Here is a 16,025-nt window from a genome sequence, read left to right on the forward strand (position 1 = left end):
ACTCTACCCTCCCACCCACTTAGAGCCATGATCCCCAAAAGGACTAACTCTCAGCAGGAGGTAGGGCATGGGGGTGGGGGTGGGGGGGGGACAAGCCCACCAGCACAGATCCTTTCCAATCAGCTTGTATGAGAGGTGGGAACTCCCACTGAGCAGTAGCAACCATGAATAAAAGGCTCAGGGCTCAAATCCTTATAACCCCATTTTTCCAAGACCCCCTAGTCCAAACCTAGAAATCAGCAAATCAGAAACCAATCTCACTCAGCAGAAAAACCTCATACCAGGCTACAAAGGATATCCACAAATCTACCCACACTGTAGAGAGGCTCTAAGTCCAAAATTCAAAAAGTAATAAGACTGAAATTGGAGTGGACTCAAGAACTTCAGATGACAGAACTATCCAATTGAGACTGTAAAAAAGCAAACAAAAAACAACAAAAAACCCTAAAGTGATTAGAGATGTAAGACATAAAGATGGCTTAAAAAAAAAATCAAGAAATAGAATAAATGAAGGAGATTAAGAACTGTGGATAAGAGGATGTGGAAGTCCAACATCTGTCCAATAGAAGTTTTTTTTTTTATCTTTATTTATTTTTGAGAGAGAGAAAGACAGCGTATGAGCAGGGGAGGAGCAGAGGGAGAGGGAGACTCAGAATCTGAAGCAGGCTCCAGGCTCTGAGCTGTCAGCACAGAGCCCGACGCGGGGCTTGAACTGTGAGATCATGACCTGAGCCGAAGTTGGACACAACTGACTGAGCCAGTTCTGAAAGAAACAATTATAAAGAACAGGGCAATACTGAAAAAATAGCAGAGAAGATTCTAGAATGCAAAGACACCCATCCAACCGCCATGTAAGAGAACAGGTAGCTAGCAGCACCATTTAATCCACACTGAAATGCACTACAGTGAAACCTCAGACCACAAAGACAAGAGTAGAACCTATAAGCAACTAGTGACAAGACAGGTTATCTAGAGGAACACCACAAAAGAGCACACTGCCCACCAGGGGACAATGAAATAAGACCTGAAAACTATGCTGAAGGAGGCACCTTCATTTCATTTCAGGACAAGAATGAAAGAGACACATGTAGACGAAGAGAAAGCCATTACTATTAGTGGATAAAGTGCTGGAATAACTATTTGAGAACATATTCTAGCAAGAAGAGTATGAAAGCAGGAGGGAATACTGGGAAAGAAACCAGTACCTAGCCAAAGTGAAACAAGCACTGACCATATACTAATAACAACAATACAATGTGGAAGAAACGAAAACACAAAATTCAATTAAAATTGTAAGCAGCAATAAGATAGGAGGTAGAAGGAGGAAACTGAAGTTGCTGTATTTCAAGATTATTTGAGAAGAGGTCAGAGATACTAATTTTAGCCCTTGTTGAATAAATGATACAAACGTAAAGACAATCTAGTAAATGCACAATTTTTAACTTTCAAACCAAAAACCAAACTCTGATCCAAACAGAAGTTACCGGCAATGTTCTAGACCTTGAATTAGGTGGTAGGTACAGAGGTAGTCATTACAATATACGTGATTGCCAGTTACATACTTTGTATCAATATTATTAACTAAAAGAGAGGAAAAAAGAAAGCAGAATAGGAAGCAGAAGAAGCAAAAGACAAGCAACGAAAAAGCAAGACAAAGGAAGCACAAAATATGATGGAAGAATCGAATCCAAACGTGGTAAAAATGTAATATGAATACAAAATCCAGCTATAAGCTACCTAAGCGACCTAAACCAGGTGGACCAGAGGCTGAATAAAGGGTGGTTGAATACTCCCAGCAAATTCTAACTTGACGAAACCTGAGCTAGCCATACTGACTAAAATAGGCTGTAGGATGAGAAGCACTACTAAGGTCAAGAATAAAAAATCCCAATCAATTGATTATACATGTATCTAAAAACACAGCTACAAAATATATACAGTAAAAGCAGGAAGGTTACTAGAAGCTGACGTATGGAGGATTTACAGAGGAAGACAGACTCACTCTTCTGGTAATACAGATTATGAAGATTAAAAATGTATAGATAATTACAATAATGCAGTTAATAAACCTACTTTATTGGAAAAAATTTCAACAATTTTCCCAATTATTAGAAAGAACATGTTCTTTTCAATCATAATGGAACTTTTGTAACAACTGGCCAGCAGCTAAGGCAAAACAAAAACAAATGGCGAAGAATTAATAGCGTAACCAACATTCTCTGACTACGACGCAATCGATTAGAGACAACTTAAAATTTTAAGAAGCCTAGAAATTTAAAAGCTTTCTTCCAAATAACTCATGGGACAAAGAAGAAATCTGAAAATATTTAGAACTGAACAATAAGCAGTTATATATCCAAACTTGTGGAATCAAGCCAGAGTGTTGCTTGGAGACAAGTTTATAGTCATAAGCCATCATACTAGTGAAGAGAAAAAAGTTAAAATTTAATCATCCTCTCCTGAAATCAGAATAGAAAACCTAAAGAAAGTTGAAATAAATACAGTTAAGAAATTAATGAAATAAAAGACATACACGGGAGAGAATAAATACAACTTCCAGCTGAGTCTTGAAAAAAAACAGACAAAAAAAAAAAAAAAATGACATGGAAAAGAATAAGAACAAGTATAAACAGCCAATACTAAGAATTCAAGGAGGCTGAAACTATAGCCATGGCACACTCTGAAAAATCATAGAACTCTACAGAAGTCTGCAGAGTTCAAAAACTTGAACACACATGCACACACGTACACCTTGAAAAACAGACTAAACAGGCAACTTCCAGAAAAACAAGTCACCCAAATTGAGTCTGTTAGAAACGGAAAGTTCACACAACCAATTCTCCCCCAATTTTCAAAGAAACAAATATAAAACCCTCAACACAGAGACAGGCCCAGATGCTTTTTTTTGTAAGGAAGCCCTGAGAAATTACCTTCCCAACTCAACTCACAAAGCTAGGGGACTTTAATACTTTCCCAGACAATGCTAACATGAATGTATGAATTTTGTCTACTTAATAATCTAGTAAATTGATCTAGAAAGTCAAAACAAATAATATATAATGATAATGTCAATTTTATTCCAATAATGCAAGGTGCTGCAGTATCAAAAAGATGAAGTAATTCACCATGTTATTACACCAGGGCAAGAATGATTTTATCCCCTCAAAACATTCCAATAAAGAATCTGATAGAACTTGCCCATTCCTGATAAAAAGGAGGAATACAAGGGCACTTCCTTAACCAGATGCTAGTTCTGGTGTCTACCAGATGCCCTCATTAGAATCATTCACTTCAGGATCATGACAACAACAGGTTGAAACGGAGCACTTTCTCTGTGCAAATCTACACTTGAGATCCTAGTTAGGGCAGGAAGGCAAGAAAAAGAAACATATGAGAACTGTAAACAACAAACTGCAGTGCTCACAGGCAGTACAACTAAGTACAAGATCCAGGAGGATCTACAGACACACTATTAGAACTAAAAGTTTTCTGGAAATAAGATCAGTACACAAAATCGATTATGCTCCAAAACATCAGCACCAAACATCAGCAATAAGTCTAGTAAGAAAATAGTAAAATTTGTAGACAATATTCTAAAAACCTCTGTCAAAATACAGAAAATACCTAACTGAATGGAGAAATGCCACATTTACCTATGTAGGAAGACTCAACTGTAAACTGTCCTTCTCCCCTAGTCAGACTGGAAACTCAGTGCGAGTGCAACTTGTACCTTAAAAGGGGTGTGCTGTGTGTGTGGAGTTTTGCAACTAGATTTTATGCAATTTTTATTTAGACAACAGTATTTCTACATACCATTTTTATAATACTGTATTTCTGTAAATAATTTTTAAACTACTTTCATATGCAATTGTATTTATGCAACAAATCTTCTACAAAAGATCAAAGGCCACGAACAGCCGATTACGGCTCGGAGATTTTACAGCTACAGTACTTCAGACAGTGTGGTGTTCGTGCAGGGACAGACACAGAGAACAATGACATAGACAAGAGGCACTGAGCCTGGCCACCTTAACAGACAGCCATCACTTGTATCAGAGATGGCCTTGTGGATGAACTGACGATTGACGCCCCTGGGAAAACTGGTTACCTAGATGAGGAAAAAGCATAGGTCCTTACTTCATATACCACTCACAAGGCCAACTAAGACCAAAGATGCAAATACCATGGGACACAACCCTACTGTCAGACTTCTACTTATGGAAAAAAGCTCTCCCACGTGAGTAAAAGGAAGTGTATGCAAGGATGTTGGTCATCACAGCACACTGTTAGCAACAGCCAACAATTCTGAACGACCTGTCAATGGATAAACACAGATAAACAAACTAAGGTGCATAATGTAGACTACTTACCCTCTTCGCTTTCACTAATTACCTGACAGGACTCAGTGCTGATCCTGGCCATGCTGATCAGGGTCAGGAAGAACAGTGGATGTCCTTGGAGTGGACATCTCCAAGGCTGTGGGAGCCGCTCAGGTTTGGTAACTTGTTCAGAGGCCCCGCAGTCCTGTAAGAAGTTGGCACTAAGGGACGGGAGTGTTCACAGTCTGCTCTCCCATAATGAGTGTGGTAGGTGGGCCAGGGCAAAGAAGAGTATGTTCTCATCCCCCTCGATAGCTGAAATACACTAAAAAAAATCCTTGTACGATGAAGCTTATTCATGCTCGGCTATAAACTGCAGTGTCAAGTTGACTGGTAGCATATTCTAATAACACATCAAAACTAGGTTCCTTTCTTTGGCTCGGAAATAATCTTTATTACGATAAGTACACTCAACTTGGCAGCCTTGTTTCCCTAAAATAAAGTAGTCCAAGTTCAGACGACAGAGAAATACATAGCCACCATCCACGCTTTCCACTGCCCCCCTTCGTTCTCTCCCCACTAAATGCATCGGTGTCCTGTCTTTTCAGGAAGTGACAGAGAGGGTAACAATTGTCTTCAATGACAGTGGCACCAGATTTCATGTATTTCTCTTTAACCTACGTTTTAACTAAGTCATAATGGGCACCCACAGTGAAAACAGACTGTATAAAGAACACCAAGCTTGTTGTCAGGACGGAAGTTCAGAATCTTGCTCAGATCCTATTTGGGTCACCTTGACAAGTTGTTTAAGCTCTCAACATTTACAAGTTTCCCATTTATAAACCTCTGAGGCCTTTGTAAATTGCTGAAAAGATCAAGAAAGATAAACTCCCCTACAATAGGTATCTCACTGTATGGGAATATCCGCATTTAATTTCACTAAATGAAATCTACTACATTAATTTTATGAATACTGAAATGATCGCATTTTTTTAAGTTTGTTTACTTATTTTGACAGAGAGAGCGAGCGTGCATCCACAAGGGAGGGACAGAGAGAGAGAGGGAAGGAGAGAGTCCCAAGCAGGTTCTGCGCCCAGCGTGGAGCCCTACGCAGGGCTCGATCTCACAACTGTGAGATCATAACCTAAGCCGAAATCAAGAGTCGGACACTTAACCGACACAGCAACCCAGGTGCCCCACCAGCATATCTTTATACAGATGAGTAAAGAGTAGCATTTATTTAGAGTCTAATTTAAGAACATGTGTCAGATAAGCACACCTTATAACTCTTTAAAAAGCAGATGGGACAGGGGTGCCTGGGTAGCTTAGTCGGCTAAGCATCTGGACTTGATTTCGGCTCAGGTCATGGTCTCACGGTTTGGGAGATCAAGCACCATGTCAGGTTCTGTGCTAATAGCACGGAGCTTGCTTGGGATTCTCTCTCAACCTCTCTCTCTCTCTCTGCCCCTCCCCTGCTCGTGCATCCGCGCACACACACGCTCTCTCTCAAAATAAACAAACATTTAAAAAAAAAGCGGATGGGACAAATGTTAGGTTCAAAAGAGTAAGTTAATGGATTTCCATAGAAACGAAATGAAAACTACTCTTTAGAGCCATGCTGGCCAGCATATACCGGTGACACGTGGCTACTGACACTTGAGATGTGGCTAGTTCAAACTGGTAAGCCCTCTACACCTCAAATACACCCTGGATTTGGAAGACTTCATGTGAAAAACGTAAAACACTTTACTGATAATGTTCTATCGATTACATGAGGAAACAATGTTTTGGAGTGGGTTAAACAAAATACATTATTGACTTGATTTCACTTGTTTCTTTTTTGCATTTTTAAGGTGGACAACAGAAAACTTTAAATCCTACGTGAAACTCTTACTTGAATTACAGTGCTATAGAGCTGGCTTTCCAAACCAAAGCAGAAATGTAATCTGACAAAAAGTTTTTTCTCGTTAATAAACTTTATATCAGCCTTTTTTAAAAAGTGCCTAATCAATTTACTGCAAATTTCCTGCTTAAAATAAATAGATGAGGGGAAGGAACACAAAATGGGTACTATGTCGCGTCTCCACGGCCACAAGCGCCCTGGGGTGTGTGGCACAGGGAGCGCTCTCAAGGGCTTCCAGGGAAGACGTGAGCAAGTTTAGTTCACAGCATCTCTTCTAAGGACTCCAAAAACCCATTAACGACCAAAAAAGAGCAAAAGATACAACCATCTTTTACAGAAATGCAGAAAACTTTGATTTGCACAAAAGAAAATGCAAGTTCAAAGTAAGAAAAGATGCTACATTACGCCTCTCAGTTTGGCAAAAATGGAGTTTCATGAGTGTCGGAAAAGGTACAGGAAACTGCTATGGCTGGAGGAGTAACTGATGGAATCTCTTTGGAGAGCAATTTGATTATATATTGTAACTTAAAATACAAATATTCTTTGACCCCGCAATTCCTACTTTAGAATTTCTCCCACATATGCTCACATACGTGATAAAAAACAAATATACTATAGCATTTCTGCAGGAGCAAAAGATTGGACATTGGTGTTCTTTCTATTAGCAAGGGGCTGCATAAACAGATGATGGCAGGGCCCAAAGTCTACTCTAACTAACCTGCTGAGTGAGCCAGTCCCCACCGACCAGAAGACAGAGGAACGGACCACCCTCCATGCACTGACGGCCTCCAGCACGCCCTGAAATCCAGCCCCCACCTGGGATGGTGTATGCTTGCTCCCAAAGCTGTTTATGCCAGTCTTGACTGTTAACGTACATAACCACATAATTTAAAAATAATACAATAAGGAAGGAAGAGTGAAATGGTTCTACGGATATTCAACTTATCACACTGAAGTTCTCAATGAGGGCAGGTTGCTTTAAAGAATTATGTCAGTTAGGTGAACAGTTCTTAAAAACCTCAAGGAATGTGATATTCTAATTGCCCTGTGTCTTAAGTTCTTGATCCACTTAAAAGAAACTGATGCTGAATGTCTAGGTAACACATTATGTTTGGTTTGTATAGACAGAGATTATGTAGAATCCAGTCAGCAGACCCTCGGATACTAGGTTGCAGCCCTGCAACCAATGATGGGGGAATGGGGGGGGGGGGGGGAGGGACGCGCCCGGATGGCTCAGTCAGCATCTATGTGACTCTTAATTTCAGCTCAGGTCATGATCTCAGTTTGTGAGTTTGAGCCCCGTGTTGGGCTCTGCACAGACAGCTGCAGAGCCTGCTTGGGATTGTCTCCCTCTCTCTCTGCCCTCCCCCAGTCTCTCTCTCTCAAAAATAAATACACATTTAAAAAAACAAAGACTGGGGCGCCTGGGTGGCGCAGTCGGTTAAGCGTCCGACTTCAGCCAGGTCACGATCTCGCGGTCCGTGAGTTCGAGCCCCGCGTCGGGCTCTGGGCTGATGGCTCAGAGCCTGGAGCCTGTTTCCGATTCTGTGTCTCCCTCTCTCTCTGCCCCTCCCCCGTTCATGCTCTGTCTCTCTCTATCCCAAAAATAAATAAACGTTGGAAAAAAAGAAAAATTAAAAAAACAAAGACTGGTGAATGAATAAGTGTCCTTCCCTCAACCGTAGGACCAGTGTCCGAGTCAACTCCGGAGAAAGGGGTAGCTCTGTATCCTATTGCTACGTAGCCAGCAGTGTCATAGACAGAAACATGCTTGTATGTACATAAAATACCCACAGGCTACTTCTAGGGTAGCCGAGCCACCGAGGAGAACAGGGAGCACAGAGCCAGGCACCAGGACACACGAGCATCAGAGCTGGAGAGAGGAGAGGGGACGATACTTACTGACTTGAAAAAGGAGCCATTTTATGAAGTTGGGAGGTGAGCACACGTAAAAAGAGCACGTATTTCTTTTAACACTTACCCAAAAAAGGTGTATTTTAAAAGGTTTAGAAATGATGGATGGACATATGCTAAGTGCTCATGTGGATTACCTGCAGGAGAAGCCTAGTTCTGTATCAGATGATGCTCCTTACTTTTTCCACAAAGACACTTCCATTTGGAGAGGGAAATAAAGAGGTATTATTAAGTAGCATTAGCTACCACAAATCAGTGAAAGACAGAGTCACAAGAATTATTTTCTTTGCTGTTTTATTAGACCGTGCTATCAGCAAGAAATCTGAAGTAAGACTTTTCTGTTGTTCACTTCCTTGTGAGGGACTGCTGACTGCAGAGAGAGGAGGCCTTACACGAACTTATTAAAGGCCCCGGCAACTGGAAGGTACCCAAGCTGGTCTTTACATATTCGAAGAGCAGGATAGAAGGGGTGAGTTCTGCCCAGCTCCCAGCACACACAGCTAGGAAAAGTGAGGGACAGGGATAGACTGCAGAGACACGTCTCCCCTGGGCAGACAGAAAACCGCCCCTGAGAGTGAGCACAGTCACTGGAGCAGGCACGCCCGCCATGTGGCAACCGCTTGCTCAGACAGACCCCTCTTGAGGGTCGCCTCCATGTCTAAAACTCTTCGTTTCATTACAGGAACCAAGTACTTCCAGGTGGAAATGCATCCAGTGACCGTTGAGTCATTCGTGTCTCCGAATGCCACAGGTTTCACAGTGGTGACAGACTGGGGACCACGGCAAGCACCTCAAGGTAATGGTGGTTCTGGGAAGAGGACAGTAAGGGCATGACAGCGATGGAATGCCTATAGAGGAGGGCTCTGGCAGTATTCCCCCTCAGTCCTACGATTAAAAAAAATACTTTTGATCTTCTGCCTAGAAAACCCATTAAAACTATAAGAAACAAAATAATTACAATTTGACCAAAGGCAACAATGTATACTTAAAGATGTTTTTTCTTCCTACAATCTACATAGAAAAGGTCTATGAGCGGGGCGCCTGGGTGGCTCAGTCGGTTAAGCAGCTGACTTCAGCTCAGGTCATGATCTCACGGTCCGTGAGTTTGAGCCCCGCGTCGGGCTCTGTGCTGACAGCTCGGAGCCTGGAGCCCGTTTCGGATTCTGTGTCTCCCTCTCTCTGATCCTCCCCCGTTCATGCTCTGTCTCTCTCTGTCTCAAAAATAAATAAACGTTTAAAAAAAAAAAATTAAAAAAAAAAAAGGTCTGTGAGCTAGAATGAACTTAGGTCATCTCTATACAACACTATGCTAGAGTAGAGATACCAAGTTAGCTAAAGCCATGGGTAAAATACCTAAACTGGAACCAGTCCTATCCAAATGGAAATGTAATGCTTCTCCACAAGGAAACAAGTATCAGAAAAAGCAAGTTTTTGGATTCTCTCCCGTTTAGGGTATCAAGCCCTGGTGGACACTCAACGTAGACATGTCACACCTCTTCACTTGGCCTGTTTTCTCACTTGTCAAATGAGGAAGTGGGACTCCATTATCTCTTCCAGTACCGTCTTTCTGAGTCTGCTCTAGGGAGCAAACCTCACTTTTAGATTTAAAGAAATCCTGGCATAGCTGTCGCCCTAAAGAATTCAACGTAAAGGTGCACTAATACAAGTCCAATGCACAGAACAAAGCAGATACATCTTACTCTGTTCTGAGTCAGACACCTGATATCCTGGACTCCGAGCAGGCCACCATACCGTAAGGGCCTCTGGGGAGCAGGAACTGAGACATTTCACCTGTTGAGAAAGAATGGTACGCAGGGCAAGAGCAAACTATTAACCCCGCTACTAGAAAATCAGCACCAACCAAAGAGGGATGTAGGGTAAAGACACAGGGAGTCAAGGGTAAGAAGCAGTAGGGCAGATCAGCATGGTGGCGCCAGACTAGAGAAAACCGAGGCCAACTCCAAGTGGACACTAAGCAGCTATCTGGAATGGACTCTACCTATTGTGTGAAGGAAGGATTACACAGAAGGGCGGCAGCAGAAACAGTAAGAAATAAAAAGGTAACAAAGTCTGGAAACGACCAAAACTTCCATTAAGGAGGAGGCTGACTAAACAAATCATGCTATATCCATGCCACGAAATAACATGCAGCATATAAGGCACGGGAGAGGTTTCCCACACTAGTATAAGTGATCTCCAGGGTTTACAGTTAATAACAAAGGCAACAGAGGACAGCAAGCAGATATAGAGAGTATGCTGCCTTCCTCTAAGAAAGAATCAGAAATACTGCCTCTATACACACACACTTGCGTGTGCGCACACGCACATAGTACATACTTATCTGTTCATGTTTTTAAAAAGAGAGGACGGAAGGAAACAATGTCCACAGAAGGGAGGGGAAAGGGATGGAGGCCGAATTCATCTGAATATAGCACAATTCATAGGTTTTTTTAGTCAGACAAATCAGAGACATACAAACTCTAGAAATAAAGTATGTCCTTCTTGATGCTGGTTACACGGATAGGCTCAGTGAGTAATAATTCATTACGTTCCTCTTCTCTGTCGGACTCGCCTACCCTTTTGCTATAGCTTGCACATCTGCGATTGTAATTCTGTTATTCTTCAACAAAATCCATTTTTAACATGCTGCTTTATTTTTATGGTTAACACAACACAGTGGCAGTGAGCATCCCTACCTAGCATATGGACTGTGGCATCCAAACACCACATGCCACTGAAAGGAGCCAGGGCTCCTCAGAAAAACCTCAGGTCTGCTAAAGAATATGGACAAGGTGGGACACCTTGCTGTGACAGAAAGGAAGCAGTTACAGACTCACAGGGTCACATCCAAAGAACACAGAGCCAACTTGGGGAAATAACATGAGCTTCAAAAAATGGCTTTAATGGGTTGACACACAACTATATACATATCCATAAATTTATGAGACTAGAAGAAAAAAGGCCACAAAAATGCTCTGCCACAAAAATGTCTTCCAATGTTGGAAGGTGCTAGTCCTGGTGCACACTAAACAGCGATAAAGACGAGAAGGAACTGTAGTACAGAGTAACCAGAACTGAGATGGGAAACCTTCTTTATAAGAGAATGCTAATAAATGCAGAAATAGAAAAATCTTCATTTTGCACTTGCCAATTATAGGCTAAATCACTGTCCCCCAAGATACCCAAGTCATTACTCCTGAAGCCTGTGAATGTCACAGATGAATTAGGTTAAGAGCACTGAGATGGGGGGTAGGGGGGAGTATCTTGCATTGCACAGGTGGGACCTAAGTGTAATCACAAGCATCCTCAAAATCTTGTACTTTAACCGAGTCTCTCCTACAAGCCTGCAGAAGGAAACCCTGACGACACCACGACTTACCCCAGTGAGACGGACTTCAGCCGAGTCTGTGGTAATTTGTTACAGCAGCAAAAGGAAACTAATACACCAATGAAATAATAATGGACACAAGCAAAAAGGCAGTTAAGCCCATTAGATCCCTGGTTGGTAAAGAACATAAAGGAATCAGCCTGCTGACACAGTAACCACTGATCAATTTTAACATCACAAATGACCGACGTGATGCCTCCTGGTATAATGCAATATGGTCCACAGCACAGTGTAGGGTATACTCTTGACACCTCTCCTCCCTCCCACTTCACCCCCTCCTCCAGGGGGGCATCAAACCCGAAACAAATTAAGCATCTAGACATAGCCACTGGTTTATGGGAAATATGAGGGTCACAGAAGCATACCACATACCACGATAGAATCAACCAAATCCAGAATATGGGAAATTCCACAGCACAAATGGCCCTGTTGCTTTTGTAAATAAATGGCGTTAAAAAAAAAAAAATAAGAAAATTGTGATGTATCTTAAAAGAGACGAAAGAGGCACCAACGAAATGCAGTGTGTGGAGAGACCTTCTTTAGGTTTTGATTCAAACCAACCCTAATATGACATTTGGAGAAAACCAAACACAATAGATACTGGATGATATTAACAACGTACAGCTAATTTTGCCAGCTATGACTTGAAGCCCTCCTCTACTAAAGATACATGCCAAAGTATTTATTTACAAGTAACACAAAATCTGAGATTTGCTTTAAAATAAAATACTCAAGGGGCGCCTGGGTGGCTCAGCCAGTTAAGCATCCGACTTCAGCTCAGGTCATGATCTCACAGTTCATGAGTTCAAGCCCCATGTCGGGCTCTGTGCTGACAGCACAGAGCCTGGAGCCTGGTTTGGATTCTTCATCTCCCTCTCTCTGTCTCTCTTCTGCTTGCTTGTGTGCGTGTTCTCTTTCTCTCTCAAAAATGAATAAACATTAAAAAAAATGTTTAATGAAATAAAATACTCAAAACTAAAAATGTTGGGGGGGCAGAGGAAAACAAACCAAAAATGGCAAAATGTGACAATTGTTAAAGTTGGTTTATAGGTGGGGCGCCTCGGTGGCTCAGTCGGTTCAGTGTCTGACTCTTGGTTTCAGCTCAGGTCATAATCTTGTGGTTTGTGGGTTCGAGCCCCACATCCAGCAGTACAGAGCCTGGTTGGGATTCTCTCTCCCTCTCTCTCTCTGCCCCTCCCCCACTCATGTTTTTTCCCTCCCTCTCTCTCAAAATAAATAAACTTTAAAAAGATGCTGCCAAAGCTGTACTCAGAGGATGAATCAAACGTATAAGTTTTATTATAAGGAAAAATGAAGATAAATGAGCTAAGTATTCAAGTCAAATGTTAAGAGAAAATCAAAGAAAGTAGAAAAAATAAAAGAAGAACTGGTGAGATAGAAAACAAAAACAAGAAATAGCTGACCTGATCAATCAAAACCAAAATCAGTTTTTCTGAAAATAGCAATGGAAGAGCAATTAACTCCTGCTAGTCTTACAAAGAAAAGAACACACAGAGAATACAATGTCACAATGATACAATACTATCCTTGCTTGGTTTTGAAATAAGAACCATTACAAACGGCAGTAATTATGTCTTCTGGTAGCTCCCAAGGAAGTAAGAGCTTCTTTGCCCCATGGGGCCCCAACAAATTTATTTTTGTATCTCACTGGCATTAATTGGGTTCTAAGCCCACCAGGGGACCAATAACCACAGTCAAGGGACCAAGGGGATAGGATATGTCTATTAGCTGTGGCCAATCAGGGTCCACCCATGCAGCTGGGCCCTTTCATCCAAAACACACAGTTTGTACGTGGTGAAAAGGGTGGCCCCCAGAGGCAAATCAAGGCACTGTTTGCTTCCCCAATCAATGAATGGGTGCTGCAGAGAAAAGATCTTAACTACAAACCAGTTTACAAACATGAAAAGTTGTCAACAAAACACCAAACCAATAAATCCAGCACTTAGTTTATAAAATAAGACATCATGACTAAGTAGGGTCTGTTCTAGGGATTCAGTAAGGATTCAATCAGGAAATGTATGCATCTCAAATTTATAGCTAAAAAGAGAACATATATACATAAACGTACACATATACATACATACACACACACACACACACACACACACACACACGACCTGATAGAGGGCCATTTAAAAAATGCTCAAAAGAATGTGGAAATTCAGTGTCTGTTCCTTGTTTCCTATTGAATTTAACATCAGCAATAGAAGGAAAAGGCTATATGAAGAATATTTCCAAGAGATAAAATATATCATGTTTGTGTAAAAAGTATCCAAATGGCAAGGATGTCTACTACTGTCACAGAGTGTCAAATATGCAACCTAACTAGACGTAATTAAGCAGAGACAAATGTCACTATTTGCAGATGACCATCTTAGAAGTCCCCTCTGCTATAACAAAAAGCTAGGAAAACTAAAGGAAAGTTTAATACATCAGCCATACAAAGCACACACAAGCACACACACAACACACGCTAAAGGCCCATATCACGGAGATGATGCCAGGTTTCAGTCCAAGAGACTTCTCACAAAGATGTCTGTCCCCTGCAAGTTCATCTACACCCTCAAGGAGATGCCCAGTAACATCTGTGGTAGGCTGAAAACGGCCACCCGGAGGCACCAGCTCCTAATAGGTGGAACGCAAATGTTAACTTATTTGGAAAAACAGTCTTTCCAAATTAAGTTAAAGATCTTAAGGAGGCTGCCCTGGATTATCTGGGCAGGTGCTAAATGCCACTGTTAAGTGCCCTTATAAAAGAGCAGCAGACAGACCCCACACAGAAAAGGGAGCTGTAAGAGGACAGAGGCAGAAACTGGAGTGATGTGGCCATAAGCCAAGGAGTGTAGAGGCAGGCACCAAAAACCACATGAGGCAGAGAACAGCTTCTCCCCCAGAGCCCACAGAGGGTGTGTGTGGCCCTGCCAGATTTCAGATTTCTCACCTCCGGAACTGTGAGAGAGTAAATTTGTGTTGTTTGAAGCTACTAAATTTATGGCAATTTATTAGGGCATCCCTAAGAAACTAACCCAACATCCCAGGAGCTTTTTTTTTTTTTTTTTTACTGTAAAAAAAAGTTCCCAAATCCACCTAAAATCTGCCTAGATTATTTGGCCTCAAAAGAAAAAAAAAAAAAAAAAAAGAGTTGAGATTCAAAGACTAGCAAAACACATGACAAAGCAATAGTAACTAGTACTTGGTGTTGGTTAAGAAAGAGGGAAAAGTATGAATGAAACAGTCTCATGAGTACTATGAGTTTACCACTTGATACAAGTGCCCCTCCAAATTAGTAAGGAAGGATAGCAACAGACAGAAGTGGGCCAATAACAAATTTCCATTTTGGAAAAATATAAAAATTGGTCTCTATCTCATGCTATACACCAAAATAAATTCCAACTGCATTAGAGATCTGAAAGTAAAAAATCAAGCCTTAGGGAGTTAGAAGATTGAGGAGAAAAGCCAGTGATTTGGAGGCGCAAAAGTCTACCGAGGATACAGACTGTAGACACCATCAAGGAAGGTATTGACTCATTTGACCCTCGTAAGAGGTTAAGAATTTTATATAGCACAGATCATCTACTAGAGAAGTTAGGATACAAGTAAGAGTTCTCTGTTTGGCAAACATCTCAACAAGCTAGGATGTGATCACACAGTTCATAGAAAAGTAATACAAACCACACATAAACAGGAATGGACGTTCATCTTCACTCAGCCCTTTATGAGATCAACAAACATGAATAAAAGTGGTGCAATTTTGGGGGCCTGGTGGCTAAGTCGGTTGAGCATCTGACTTTTGATCTCAGCTCAGGTCTTGATCTCAGGGTCATGAGTTCAAGCCCCCTGCTGGTCTCCACATTAGCCATGAAGCCTACTTAAAAAAAAAAAAAAAAAAAAAGTGGTACAATTTTTCAAATGGTGAGGAAAAACAGGCTACTTGACTATTGGGGATGTGTAAAACCAGAAGGCAATTTAAAAACACATCATGAAGAAACAGACACACAATCCAATTCGGCAATCACACTTCAAAGAAGCCACTCTCCAGAAGCACCTGCAGAAGAACGCAGAAGGCATAGGTCTAACACACAGAAGAAAACTCACAGAAGCTCCGTCAAAGGCAAAGAACTAGAAAGAACACAAGTTCGCATAGGTGAGCAAGTGGTAACTACACGGTGACATGTCCAAACCACAGTAGGCACGGTCTCAAACAATGAAACGACGGTTCAGGTAATGACCTGGAGAGAGCAAAAACAGTATACAGGGCTTTATTTTTTAAAAATAGACTATGGGCTTCCCTGTAAGAGGGTGTCCACATCACTGGTGTTTTCACAGCCCAGGTGAAGTGGCAGGCCACTTCCATGGGGTGGGAACGTTGCAGAGGCTGAGTGAGGTGAAGAGGGCAGAAGACATCCGTGCAGGAGATTGGTTAACACACAGGGTTGACTACTCAAATAAGCAAATACATTAAGGGATACCGGAATCAAGG

The 16,025-nt window shown here is 41.6% G+C and overlaps 1 protein-coding gene across 2 annotated transcripts in view; it reads right to left on the bottom strand.

Moving 5' to 3' along the window:
- HDLBP (high density lipoprotein binding protein) overlaps positions 1 to 16,025 on the bottom strand; it is a 72,683-nt gene that overhangs the window by 41,393 nt on the left and 15,265 nt on the right. Inside the window, exon 2 of one of the 2 annotated variants that reach the window (XM_086720183.1) lies at positions 4,371 to 4,524. The exons of the other annotated variant lie outside the window; for it this stretch is intronic. The gene's annotated coding sequence lies outside the window, so the exon portion shown is untranslated. The remainder of the gene's footprint in view (positions 1 to 4,370; positions 4,525 to 16,025) is intronic. 2 annotated transcript variants of the gene reach the window in all.

This window comes from Puma concolor, chromosome C1 (genome assembly GCF_028749965.1).
Source record: "Puma concolor isolate L17-30 chromosome C1, mPumCon1.1.hap2, whole genome shotgun sequence".
Taxonomy (NCBI): domain Eukaryota; kingdom Metazoa; phylum Chordata; class Mammalia; order Carnivora; family Felidae; genus Puma; species Puma concolor.